The following is a 14,101-nucleotide window of genomic DNA, read 5'->3' on the forward strand; positions in this document are numbered from 1 at the left end:
CGAAAGCTTTTCGTTTCGGTTAAAAACGAGATACAATTTATCTTGATAATTTCTTTATCGATAATATTTCGAAGTGTTTCAACGGAAACGGTGGAAATTTTTTGATAAACGATTAGCTTAACGTTAAGGTGCATCCCTGATTTATTATAAATGCTCGTTGTCGACATGAAACGTTTCGTAGCATTCATATCCAAAACATGGATGAAACTTATTTCAGTTATATAACAGACAACTAGAATTAAAGCTTTACCTAGATTGAAGGTAGTAAAGGGAGGGAGAGGAAAATATATGGAATTAAAATTACTATTAAACTAAATAACAGTAAATAAAAATTCAATACAATAAAGTTAAACTAAATATGCAATAACCACCTATATACGGATTAAATTATACGAAAATCAACTGAATTAAAATAAAAAAATAAAAAGAAGAAAAATTAGTAAGATAATACAGAATATAAACAGTGGTAATACAAATAAGATACAACAAAATACAATAAAATTTAACTAAAGGTTGTTACGTGCGGTGTTTTTGCCAGGCGGACGCATGCTCTCCCGATTGCCTCATCATCATGTTGCATGCCCCAGTCGTCGCGCAGGTATGCTTGCTTTTAGCACGAGCTAGCTCGCCGGACTACGGGATAGTTCTTGCGACTCTGAGTCATACCGACCGCACCATACAAGAAAAAAAATACATACCTGATACTCTCCATGTTCACTCTTGGCCAAAGGTGACGATTGGCCAGCCATTCACAACCCACCCTTCCATGGTCGACAATGGCTAATGATATTGTTGCCGACCCCTATATGAATGCCCCTATCTGCCCCTTAAAATTCAGCCCCTCTTACTGTCCCCAGGTCCGTCCGTCTCCCCCACATCTAAAAGAATATCGTCACCAAATCTGCAAATTAAAAATTCATGTTTATTATATTAATATGTCACATAAATACGTATGCTATCATAGGTAGCTATGATTTAACAACTAATTAACTAATTAGCCTTAAAATTTATGTACCTGAACCTCCCTCACTTTGCCCAAGACCATACATGCGTGCATATATATATATACTTAGGTATGTATGGCGTGAGATTCGTTGCTTAAGTCGCGGCGGGACTTTTTTAAAAAGGAATATATAAACCAAAGGCAGAATACGCTAAGAAAATCAACACGACTGACTAGGGTGTAACTCTGAATCAAACTGAACTTTCACTTTATTACCATCAATAATGAAACTTACAATTTGCTGATAATAATATTAATACTTATTGCTAACTGAATGATATTATTGCTTACTAAGTAGAATTAACTAGCTGTGTACTTAATATTTTGTTAAATAGCAGAATTCCCAGAATTGCCAGTTTGCAACTTTAATTTAGACCGGATATTAATACTCTTGTTTATTTGTGATTTTTAAAATGAATTGGTCAATATCGTCTGCTGCTGACTCTGCACTTATATAACTTGGCGAGCTATTGACCTTATTTGGTAGAGTAGCGGAATTATACGTAACTACCCTCCCTTTTAGATTGGAATTCTCCTGAATTCTACTATTTAATTTTATAATTACTTTATTATGTTTAAAAATTAAAAATATTACAACCATTATTATTATAATAATTATGCTTACGATGCATACATATGAAACTTTGCTATGGTTATACAAGCTTGCAATACTCTGTAAATTTATTTTATTAAGTTTAATGACATCCGTTAAAGTTATTTTTTCTGTAAAATTGCGTATCATTTCATTTTGAATGTATATCGTTTTTTCTTCAATATTTTCTTTTGAATTTGAAAAATAATAATCATTTATTTTTACTGAACAGTTCGTATATTGTAACAAATTATTTTCTACTAGAATAACTGTGTTTTCTGTACAAGTTTGATTTATTAATAAGTTTCGGGCATTCTTAATAAAAATTGTATCTGTATCAATTTCTATTATTTCTAGCTCTTTGTTTTTAGTAAATTGGCAATTTGAGTTTAAAATACAATGTGTGCTTGGTTTTTATTTTCCTAGCTGTTTATTTTCTTCAAATTTATACGTTTTGTTGTTGTATTCAAAAATTTCTTCGATTTCGTAGTCAATCTCATGATAGGAATCGTTTGGTATTGGTATAATATATCTAACTTGAACATTTACAAAAGTTACAGGTATTTTTATACTAAGTATTAGAAATGTATTATTAAAAAATGCTGTTCCAGATTGTAGGTATTTTAGCTTATCGTAGTCAATATCATACTTCATTATTTCATTACTTGTTAAGATATTAGGGTGTATTATCTTGTACTTGGCTGCCACTACGCTATCAAGTATCTGTTCTATTCTAGTTTTCAGCAGTTGAATTTTTGTTAATTGCTCTAAATATAAACTTCTTTCATATTCCTCATCAAGTGATTTTTGTATAAGGTTGAGTCCTTTTTCTATTTAAATTTTATCGTTATTTATAATCTCGTTAATCTGTTCTAGGGTGCTGCTAAAATAATCGTTTATAAGGATCTGTTTATTAATTTTTTCTCCTGTTTGTAAGAGGTGATTTTTTATATCCTGTCTATCCTCGTCGTCCATCGTACCAAATATCCATTTTGATAATGTACCGCCTGCATTTATCAGCCCTCGTTTGTGTCGTTTGTTTTTCGGTCTTAGCGTTAGTAATTTGCTCCTTGTGTCTGCTATTTCGAGTAATAAGAGGTCTTTGTATTTTGCTTTCGTTAATACTTCGTTGTCCGTCATTTTGTTTAAAATGTCTTCTATCCTGGTTATGTTAATCATGTGTAAGATAATTTCAGTGTCTTTAACGATTTCTTGCGTCTTAAATTGAATGTCTGTAAATCCTGACTGATCCTTAATTTTAGTCACGACGATCTCACAATAGGATTTAGACGCCCATTGTATCATTAATATTATCATCATTATTATCTGTAAATTTAAGAGGTCTTTTAATATTACATGGATGAATACCCTTGAGACTTTTATTCTTATATTTTGGTTGTTCCTTGTGCCTTAATGCTTTATAATTTTTTATAAAGCCTCTTCTCCTAGTTTCTACGTAGCTTTCTCGTTTCTTGTTAAGTTTATGTATAAATTTTCCCTTAGATAACTCCATATTTTGTCTAACTTTTTCTTTACTAATCTTGCCATTTTGTACTTCTACTGGGATACCTTTTATTGTTGAATGATATCTTTCATTATAAGTTCTTATTGCTTTTTGCATAATTTGATTGATTGGTAATTTCTTGTTCAAATAATATATTATCCTAAATATCTCAGCCACAGAGTTGTGCATTCTTTCAATATCTGCATTTCCTGTGTGGCTATTAGGTTTCGTCAGGTGTAGTTCGATTCCTTCTTGATCTAAAAATTCCTTCAAACGTACTGTTTTGAATTCATTATCCGCGATTATTTTCTCTGGTTTGCCTATTTTCGCAAAATGATTTTCTAACTGTTCAATTATTGTAATGTGATTTCTATCTGTTAAGGCATATACTGCTCCAAGTTTGGAGAATTTGTTTATTATTGTTAGAAAATGAAACCGCTTTATAACGTAAGTGTCTATATGTATTACTTGATTTATATCCGATGGTCTTTCAGTGTAAAAAAATTTAGGTTTGATGGGATTTCGATCATACTTAACTTCTTCACAACTGTCACATTGGTTAATGACTATTTGTACCAATTCCATTAACTTTGGAAAATAAATTTTTTCTTTAATTTTATTATATGTCTCCTGGATGCCTGAATGCATACTCTCTTTTACATGGTACAGTGATATCTGTTTCACTGCCTCTACCTCCGTTTCAATGTCCCTCGCCCTCATTGTACATTTATAGAATTTTAATTGATTGTCATCTGAAAACATTTCCCTTAACTTCTGTTGGACAATGTTATATTTCGTATCGGTAAGCTCTGAGTATATTCCAACTGATCCTTTGGTGATATCCTTTCTAAAGATTTCTCCCATTGTATTAAAATCGCTTTCCGCTATAAAAATTATTCTTTTTCCATGTAACTGTTTCATTTCTTCGATCTTGTTATTAGTTAAAATAATTTGTGTTTTATATTTGTTTACAATTTCTTCTTTGATAAAAAAATGATCTTGAAGATTTTCTTCGGCTGAATTCATTGTAGCCATCGTCTCATCTTCTAGGTTATTTATCGTTTCCGAATCAATTTTCATATCCTTGACTATTGGTAAATCCCTACATTTATCGATTTCTTTCACACTTTCCATTTTATCAACTTCATTATCTATTCTACTCAAAAAGTCTGCTACTTGATTTTCCTTCCCTTTTAAGTATTCTATGTTGAACTGATACTCTCCTAATTTTAGAAGCCATCGTTGATGTCTAGGTGACATGTCCTTTCCTTTATATTTAGCATGCAGGTATTTTATTGGCTGATGGTCTGTAAAAATTGTAAACTTTCTTCCGTAAAGGTATGGTCGTAAATAATTAACACTCCATAAAATCGCTAGAAATTCTTTATCTGTAGCAGAGTAATTTTTTTCGTGCTCATTTAGTGTTCTGGAAATATAGCATATCGGATGCCCTTCTTGTGACAAAACAGCACCGATTGCATAGTTCGACGAATCAGTAGTTAGAGTAAATGGTTTATCAAAATTAGGATATCTTAAAATTGGGTGAGAACTAATTAGTATTTTCAATTTTTCGAATGCTTCTATATAAATTGGATCCTTAGTATTGATCTTTACGTTTTTCTTTAAGTATTTTTATTTGTTTCTCCGTTTTAGGTAACTGTATCGCTTCTATTACCTTTATTTTATCCGGATTTGGTTTTAAGCCATTTTCTGTTAAAATGTGCCCCAAAAATTCAGTTTCTTTTTTCATGAAATTACATTTGTCCATTTGAACCTTTAAATTTGCTCTTTCTAGCACCTTAAAAATTTCTGTTATTGTCCTTACATGCTCCTGAAGGGATGAACTAAATATCAAAATGTCATCTAAGTACACCACACATGTTTTATTGATGAAGTCTCTTAGAGTTTCATTCATTAGACGTTGAAATGTTGCCGGGGCATTTTTCAATCCAAATGGCATTCTAATAAATTCATACAACCCGTGAGGTGTTGCAAACGCCGTTTTCTCTCTATCTTGTTCCCTTATTAAGATTTGGTGATAACCTTTGTCTAGATCTAATGTTGTAAAGTATTGTGCTTTACCCAGTTTGTCCAAAATTGAATTAATATTAGGAAGAGGAAATTTATCATCTATTGTTACTTCGTTCAGTTTTCTGTAATCTATCACAATTCTATATTTCCTTTCTCCCGAGTTGTCGATTTTTTTTGGTACTACAATTAAAGGACTGGAATATCGGGAGCGACTTTTCCTAATAATCCCTTGGTCTTCCATTTCCTTTATTTGCCTTCGTACTTCTACTTCTTGTTGCGGAGGGTATCTATATAACTTACTGTTTATTTGCTCATTTGTCGTTGTCCTGATTTCGTGTACTACCTTCGTAGTGCTGGTTAATTGATCTTCTTCTTTAAAAAATAAATTTTTAAATCTTTTTACGATTTTTACTACTTCTTCTTTTTCTTCCTTGTTAAGATGATTCATATTAATTCTACCCCAATCGAATTCTTTTGCTTCTAATGCATGAATTTCTAAATTGGTATACGGATTACTCTCAAAATAGGTGGTATTTTTATTTAGCATTATACAACCATCCACCAAATTTATTGTTGTGTTGAAACAGTTAAGTAAGTCAATGCCTATAATGAAACTATACTTTCGACCTCTTAGCTGAGTCATTTTCCATCTTATTTCTGCATAATGTGGAAGATTGAATTCTTTAGGTGCATCTGTAAGCACCTCATATTTAATAACATCGCTTTTAGTTATTGTGCTAAATGTAATAGCTTTTTTTAATAAAATTCTTTTGAAATCATTTATACTACTGTCAATTAAGCTTATGCTTGCTTCAGTATCTATGAGAGCTTTAAATTTTTTCTTTTTAAACGTTAAAGTTATGGTGGGAAGACAGTCCGAGCTGGTCCCTCGAAAAAATTTTGCTCTTCATCATTAACTAGGCTTTTATTGTCCTGATTTCTGCAACATTCGCATGAATTTAATTCAACAAAATCTTCTTGTTTTTCTTTATTTATATTGTCAACTTCCATCGGTTCCTCTCGGTCTTGCCTAGGTTGATTCCAGCGATTTTGGCCGGAAATTGGCCTAGGGTTTCCTACCTTTGGGAACCTGTGAAGTTGGCCTGAATTTCCCGAGATTTGGGGATTATTTGAAGGTCCCTGCCTTCTTTGGTAAGACATATTGTCTTTATTTTTTTTTGAATATTGGTGGGGTGGCCTGTTTTGCCCTGAGCTAGCTTGCCTGTGATAAGTATTTTGATTAAAATTCTGTCTTACTTGTCCTGAAGTTTTGTCGTGATATCCTGTATTTTTATCAGTAGTATATTGAGGTTTTTGGTAGTCGTATCGGTCTGTGTTTAGATTCTTCCTTGTCCATTCCCTGTAGCTTGACCTTTCATCTCTTCTATTTATTTTCCTGTATTCTGGTCGTATGCATGTATCCTCAAATCTTCTATGGTTCATAATTTTTATTATCTCCCCTAATTGTGTACACTCGTATATTTTATCTAACAAGGTACCCTGTGTCTTTTGACGTATTTACTAACAAACTTTCGATATTGGTGAGGTCGATACCTTGTCCTCCTCTATAATACACAATCAATTCATCTACCTTATATTTTATATTTTGTAATTCTACCGCTAGTTCACTCACCGTATTTACCCGCAGGTTAGTTACTTTCCGGTATATTTCATGCGGCTCCGTGTCAGGTTTGAACCTCATTTTTAATGTGTCCTTTATCATCCCCCAGTTGTCCGGTTGAGGTATGTTAATGATGACATTTTTTGCTTCGCCTTGAACAGTTTTATAAAAAATTGTCCTTACTGCCTCCTTCTTCAGTTCTTCATCGTTGATTGTTGATAGTAAATATTCCGTACTGCAGAAGAATGAATTCACTGTTACATCGCCTTGGCCGGTGAATATAGGAAGTTGGTTGATGCTTTTAAATAGTCTATCAATTCGGTGTTGGTCCGCTGTCTGTCTTTGAGGTTGCCGTTGTTGTTGCAACTCAATATAGGCATTTCTAAGCTGCTCTATTTGCTGTTCTCGCCTGGCCAGCTCTTCCACCAGGTTTACATCTATTAGTTGAGCTGGATCCTGAGCCATTACCCTTCTTAAGTCGTATTCTCGTTGCCTTGCAGTGCCTATTTTTTTTTTTTTTTTTTTTATTGCACTATCACTTTTTATTTATGTCCGCTATTTGTGGGTGGTGCACTGCAATCCTGTTGCGTTCACTTCACTGCCACTTATTTAAATATTTTGTGGGTGGTGTTCTACAAGTTTATTGTGATCACTGCACTGCCACTTATTTCAATCTTTTGTGGGTGGTGTTCTACAAGTTTATTGTGATCACTGCACTGCCACTTTTTGTTGCTGATAGCAAGTTTTATTTTGTTTTTATTTATTTTATATCCTAGAGGGTCCGGCCAACTCCTGAGTTGACTACGGAATCGCAGGATTGTATACGGGTGTTAATTAGTATTATATATTTTAAGGGGAACGTTTTCCGTAACCGATCCTTTTTATTTTAAAAGGACTTTCGACTGCGCCAGATTCGTTGCTTAAGTCGCGGCGGGACTTTTTTCAAAAAGGAATATATAAACCAAAGGCAGAATACGCTAAGAAAATCAACACGACTGACTAGGGTGTAACTCTGAATCAAACTGAACTTTCACTTTATTACCATCAATAATGAAACTTACAATTTGCTGATAATAATATTAATACTTATTGCTAACTGAATGATATTATTGCTTACTAAGTAGAATTAACTAGCTGTGTACTTAATATTTTGTTAAATAGCAGAATTCCCAGAATTGCCAGTTTGCAACTTTAATTTAGACCGGATATTAATACTTTTGTTTATTTGTGATTTTTAAAATGAATTGGTCAATATCGTCTGCTGCTGACTCTGCACTTATATAACTTGGCGAGCTATTGACCTTATTTGGTAGAGTAGCGGAATTATACGTAACTCGTGTGATCTATGGCAATGCTAACCGCTCTTTACGTGAGCCCTTATACGCACCTTACATATATGCACTCATGCACTTGGGCGCATTATCATCAAAAAAATGCCTATTTTCACCGGAATCTTCCGCATTACAATATAGTTTTAGTTTAGGGTCTAATTCGGCGACCGATATTAGTTACATGCTATGAGCTACGTTATATCATGGCTGACCTGTTCAACCGTTCTTGGTTTAAGTATATACGAATGTTTAATCTAACAATTACATTAACTTATGCGTATACGTGCCTCCAGTTCCTGTACTCATCCCCGAGTGATTATTATCAATAGTACTTGCTAATTCAAATTGTCATTCGTGGTTGGCTAGGTTAAAAAAACTAATAAACGTATATGTAGGGTACCAGCATTTGGCGTTATCGGTACCCTCTACTGAGCTAGCCAGGCCTCACGACTGCAACTCTAGGCATACGTACGAGCGCAGGATCGCCCCCCCCCCCCTTTTTGCAAAACAAACCAAAATCAAACCAACGCAACAAACCGAACGGGTTAGGTTCCTCTAGGAGTTCATCAGACACTTAAATTCAATTCCCAACTGGCCCTACAAGACGTCTTGTATCCGAGAATACGCCCAGGATAATTGGATGGTCCCTCGGTGGCGAATAATTTATCTCTCCCTTCAGACCCTTCCCATTGGCCTTATTCCCCTCCCAAGCTTAAATTTGAATCTGTATTTCGAGGGCGAGACTACGCCGTTCGCTGTGCCCTCGAACACTCCGACAATTCACCACCAAATATGGCTGCCTACAAGTGCGTTTATATACTTAACCCAGTGTACTGAACCTACACTACTTAAACTAGCGAAACCTGGTGGTCGTTAGACCATAATGTTGCCTCACGAAATCGATATGGCCATATAGGGTACTTGCGCCGTGGATGAACGTTGCTGCGTCCTGCTGGGAATATCCTTGGAGGTGGTTATACTGCTTTCAAGCGTACCTTAGTTGCCCAGGGAAGTTATACCTTCACACAGGGTCGTCTATATGCGGTGTTTCGTCTTCCGCCCTTTTCGTGCCGGGTCGACCAATTCACTTGCGGGTGCCGCGGTTGGTTCCCTAACCGCGTGGCCCGAACGTCTTGGCGATACGCTAGCTGTTTCGCCCGGCTGGACCCGACTGTGCCTATGGGAACGAGATATTATTTTCCTACGTTCCCGCATTCATTACATTCACTTACCTCTTTCCAACGCCGCTAGCGAATGTTGCAGTTTGTCCAAAATATGGTTGCAGCCCAGGCACGTATATGCCTTGCTGTGGATGCCTGCCGATTGTGCGCCGAACAATTACCAACCTTGGTGGTCAAAACGGGTACTCGCGATGGGGTGCGCTTAAACTTTGCGCCCCTGGATGGCCTCCAAACTCGACTGCAAAAGGGTTAACCGGAGGTAGTGATTGCCGCGATTTGTTTTTTTCTTTTTTCCCCTGGTGAGACTTTTCTCTTGGTGCGTGTGTTCACCTCCGCTGCTGTCTATAAAAAGGGAAGTTGGCTGCGGAAATTGCACCGATAAGCGTGCAACTGACGTTTGTCATTTGCTGACATGGCATGGACAAGAGGTTGCCAGATTTTAAGTCCAGATCCGTAGCACAGGGTGACCGCAACAGGGCGAACGCTGCTGCCGGTTATGGTTGGCTAAGCGGTCGAAAAGATGGTCGCCTTATCTTCCTTCTCTTATCGCCGTATGTCTTTGGCGTGGTAAACCCCTACGGAATGACCTGCCACGTCGCCCAGCTCATATAGTGCGTTCCCCCTAACAGCTAGTACCGTTGATCGAAGATACTTTGGAGCCAGCTTAGCGTTAAATCCATCCGCTGCGTTGCTGAGCTTGAAGTTCCTCCGATTCACGATGTCTCCCTCTCGATATTTAACTGGCCTAGCCCGGGTGTTGTACGTCTGTTGTCCTTTTCTGTATGCCTCCTCCAAATTGTGGATCAGTCTCTCACGCATGAGCCATGAACGATCATCTCTGTGCAGGACCTCCACGTCGCTCTCCCTCAATGCTCCCAATCGCCGAAGAATTTCATAGGTGCAGCCATGTTGGACCATTGTCTGGCCAAAAAAACGCCTTGTATGGCTCGATACCGATGGCCTCGTGTACGGCGCTTCGTAATGCGAAGGCTGAATGGGAAACGTGCTGGTCCCATCGGGACTGACTGCCCCCCGCAATGTATGACCTTAACATGGCCAGTAACGACCGGTTAACTCTTTCGGACGCATTCGACTGTGGTGCATATGCGGCCGTCTTGACATGGTTTACACCGTAGGTTTTGAGGAACCCTGCGAACGAATCGGCAATAAATTGCCTCCCATTATCGGAATGCAGGGTCTCAGGCATTCCGAACACATGAAAAACCTCTTCTTCTAAATATTTGATCACTTCCGACGCCGTGGCCTGTCGCATTGGCTTAATAAATATAAACTTTGTTAAATGATCCAGTACTACGAACACCACCGTGTTTCCAGTCTGGGAGCGTGGATATGGTCCACAAAAGTCCACGTAAAGCCGTTGGAAGGGTCTTTCGGACTGGAATCGATTTACCATAGGTGGTCTTTGAGATAGATTCGGGGCTTTCGAGCACTTGCAGACCTCACAGCGCGCTACAAAGTTACGGACTGCCCCCACCATGCCAGGCCAGAAATATTTGGAGCGCAGCCTATGCAACATTTTTGGTATACCGCCGTGAGCGGCCGACCGATCGTCGTGTGCCTTTTCGTTGAGTCCTAACGTTGTTGTTGTTGTTGTTGTAGCAATGCTCGCCCCACCTAATAGCCGCGACCGATCACAAATTGTCATCAATATCCTCTAACGGAAGTCCAAGGAAACTTGCCGTTTCAACAGGGGTGGACCATAAGGAAAGGGGTGTTAGAGGCGTTGGTTCCACATTACAATTAAAGAGATGGTTGGTGTCATGTGGGGACACATTGCAAGCGGGGCATACATTTTGTATGTCGGGGTTGATTCTGGATAGGTAAGAGTTTAACCTGTTACAGTATCCAGAACGAAGTTGAGCAAGAGTGACACGCGTTTCCCTGGGGAGTATGCGTTCCTCTTCCGCGAGTTCTGGATATTTTTCTTCAAGTACTGGATTCACCGGGCAATTCCCGACATAAAGGTCCGACGCCTGTCTATGGAGTTCACCAAGGACCTGCTTGTGGTTTTTCGCTTCATACGGCTGGGTTCTCAGGTGCCGTATTTCCTCAAAATGCTTACGAAGATGACTCCTTAGGCCCCTAGGCGGTGCTGGTTCGTCAATCAGATGTCTGTTGGGATGCCCAGGTTTCTGGGTATTCAACAGAAACTGTTTGGTCAGCATCTCATTTCTCTCCCTGATGGGGAGTATTCTCGCCTCATTATGAAGATGGTGTTCTGGGGACATAAGAAGACAGCCCGTAGCGATTCTGAGAGCAGTATTTTGGCAGGCCTGTAGTTTCTTCCAGTGGGTAGTTTTTAGGCTTGGCGACCATATGGGTGACGCGTAGCACGTAATCGGCTGGCTAATTGCTTTGTATGTGGTCATGAGCGTTTCTTTATCTTTTCCCCAGGTACTGCCAGCAAGGGATTTGAGGATTTTATTACGGCTCTGAATTCTCGGAACAATTGCTGTTGCATGCACACCAAAATGTAGATCCTGATCAAACGTCACACCCAAGATTTTGGGGTGTAGGACAGTCGGTAGCGTAGTGCCATCGACGTGGATGTTCAATATGGTCGACATTTGGGGCGTCCATGTTGTAAATAAGGTCGCGGAATATTTAGTCGGTGACAATGCCAGGTTTCGCGAGGCGAAAAAACTGGAGAGATCAGGGAGATAGCCGTTTATTTATTGCATAGCTCATCGATCTCTGGGCCTGGGCCTGTGGCCATTATTGTGCAGTCATCGGCGTAGGAAACGATTGTGACTCCTTCCGGTGGTGAAGGTAGCTTCGATATGTAGAAATTAAACAAAAGTGGGAATAGGACACCACCCTGTGGCACCCCTTGTTTAATTCTCCTTGGTTTTGATGTTTCGTTTCTGAATTGCACCGATGCCTGCCGACCACCCAGATAATTTGCGGTCCACCTTTTAAGACATGGGGGAAGGGTAGACCCTTCCAGGTCTTGCAGTAACGAGCCATGGTTGACCGTATCAAAGGCTTTTGATAGGTCTAGCGCTACGAGTGCTGTTCTATGGTGAGGGTATTCAAGCCGCAATTTATCTGGGTGCTAATGACATTTAGCGCGGAGGTAGTGCTATGGAGTTTTCTGAAGCCATGCTGATGAGGGGCTAGCTGCAAATGTGCTTGGAAATAAGGGAGCAAAATGGCTTCAAGCGTCTTTGCCACTGGCGATAGGAGAGATATCGGACGATATGACTCACCTACGTTAGCTGGTTTCCCAGGCTTTAGTAGCGGGACCACCTTGGCCATTTTCCATTTCTCGGGTATGACAAAGGTGGAAAGAGACAGGTTGAAGACATGCGCTAAATATTTGAAACCCTCTTTCCCTAGGTTTTTAAGCATCGGCATGGCTATGCCGTCTGGGCCCACTGCTTTGGATGGTTTAGCGCGACCAATGGCGTCCTCAACCTCTCTAGCGGTGATGGTGATTGGTGACGCGCTGAATTTGTGTTTATGTGCGTGTCTATTGGCTCTCCGTCTATCTTTGTCGACCGTAGGATGCATTATATATTGTCGGCAGAAAGCGCTCGCGCATTTTTTCGCATCCGACTGCACCTTATCGCCAAAGGCGATGGAAACTTTGTCTTTGTGCTTAGTCGGATTCGATAGGGACTTTACGGTGGACCAAAGTTTACCTGCACCGGTAGAGAGGTTACAACCTCTTAGGTGCTCTTCCCATTTCGCCCGCTTGTGTTCGTCCACAAGCAATCTGATGCGTTGGTTTATATCCCTTATTTGGGGGTCGCCTGAATCAAGCTGTCTTATAAGGTCGCGTTCCCTCGCTAAGCTCGCGGCCTCCGCCGGGAAGTGGGGCCGGATTTCGGGAATTCTCCCGGCGGGAATGAAGTGTGCCGAGGCGGATTCAATGACCTTACGGAAGGCACGCTCCCCTTGGCGGGCATCAGTCGGGATAGGGAGGGCAGCAAAGCTGCTGTCTGTTGCAGATTTATATTCTTCCCACTTTCCTTTTTTGAAGTTTATGAAAGTGCGTTTTTCGGTGACGATGAAGTCGGCGGTACGCTCGAACGAAATAAGTATGGGCAGGTGGTCGGATGCCAATGTTACCATTGGCTGCCAGTTGACGCAGTTTACGAGTTCTGCGCTCACGACTGAGATATCTGGCGAGCTATGACAGCTTCCTACCATACGTGTGGGGGCGTCTCCGTTTATTGTGCAGAACGTCGTTTCTTCTATTTGATCCGCCAACATCTCACCCCTACTGTCCGCCCGCAAGTTTGAATGCCATAGGTCGTGATGGGCATTGAAATCGCCTAATATAATGCGATTGTTGCCAGTGAGTAAGGCCTCGATATTAAGGCGGTATCCACTGGGGCAACAGGTGACAGGAGGGATGTAGATGTTGATGATTTCTAGATTTACATCGCCTGACCGGACAGATAGGCCTTGACGTTCTAAGACATTGTCCCTGCGGTCGATGCCAGGATCAAATATATAATATTGCACAGAGTGGTGTATAATAAACGCGAGGCCGCCTCCATTTCCGCTCTCGCGGTCTTTCCTGTGGACATTATAACCAGAGCAGGTCTGCAATGCAGATCTTACTGTGAGTTTAGTCTCTTGAATCGCAGCAATGCGGATGTTGTGCCGCTTCATGAAATCGACTATCTCCGTAATCTTCCCAGTTAGTCCATTACAGTTTAACTGCAGAATTCTGAAGTGCATGAGGGGTGACGCCGCCACTCTACGGGTAAGTGACGGGTGACTACGCCTAGGTTGTGGGAGGCCAGGACGCAATTGCTGTTGTGGCCTTGGGACTGGGCGCCCTTGGGCAAGCATTGGGGTACCCG

The sequence above is a fragment of the Eurosta solidaginis genome, chromosome 5 (genome assembly GCF_040869045.1).
Source record: "Eurosta solidaginis isolate ZX-2024a chromosome 5, ASM4086904v1, whole genome shotgun sequence".
Lineage (NCBI taxonomy): Eukaryota > Metazoa > Arthropoda > Insecta > Diptera > Tephritidae > Eurosta > Eurosta solidaginis.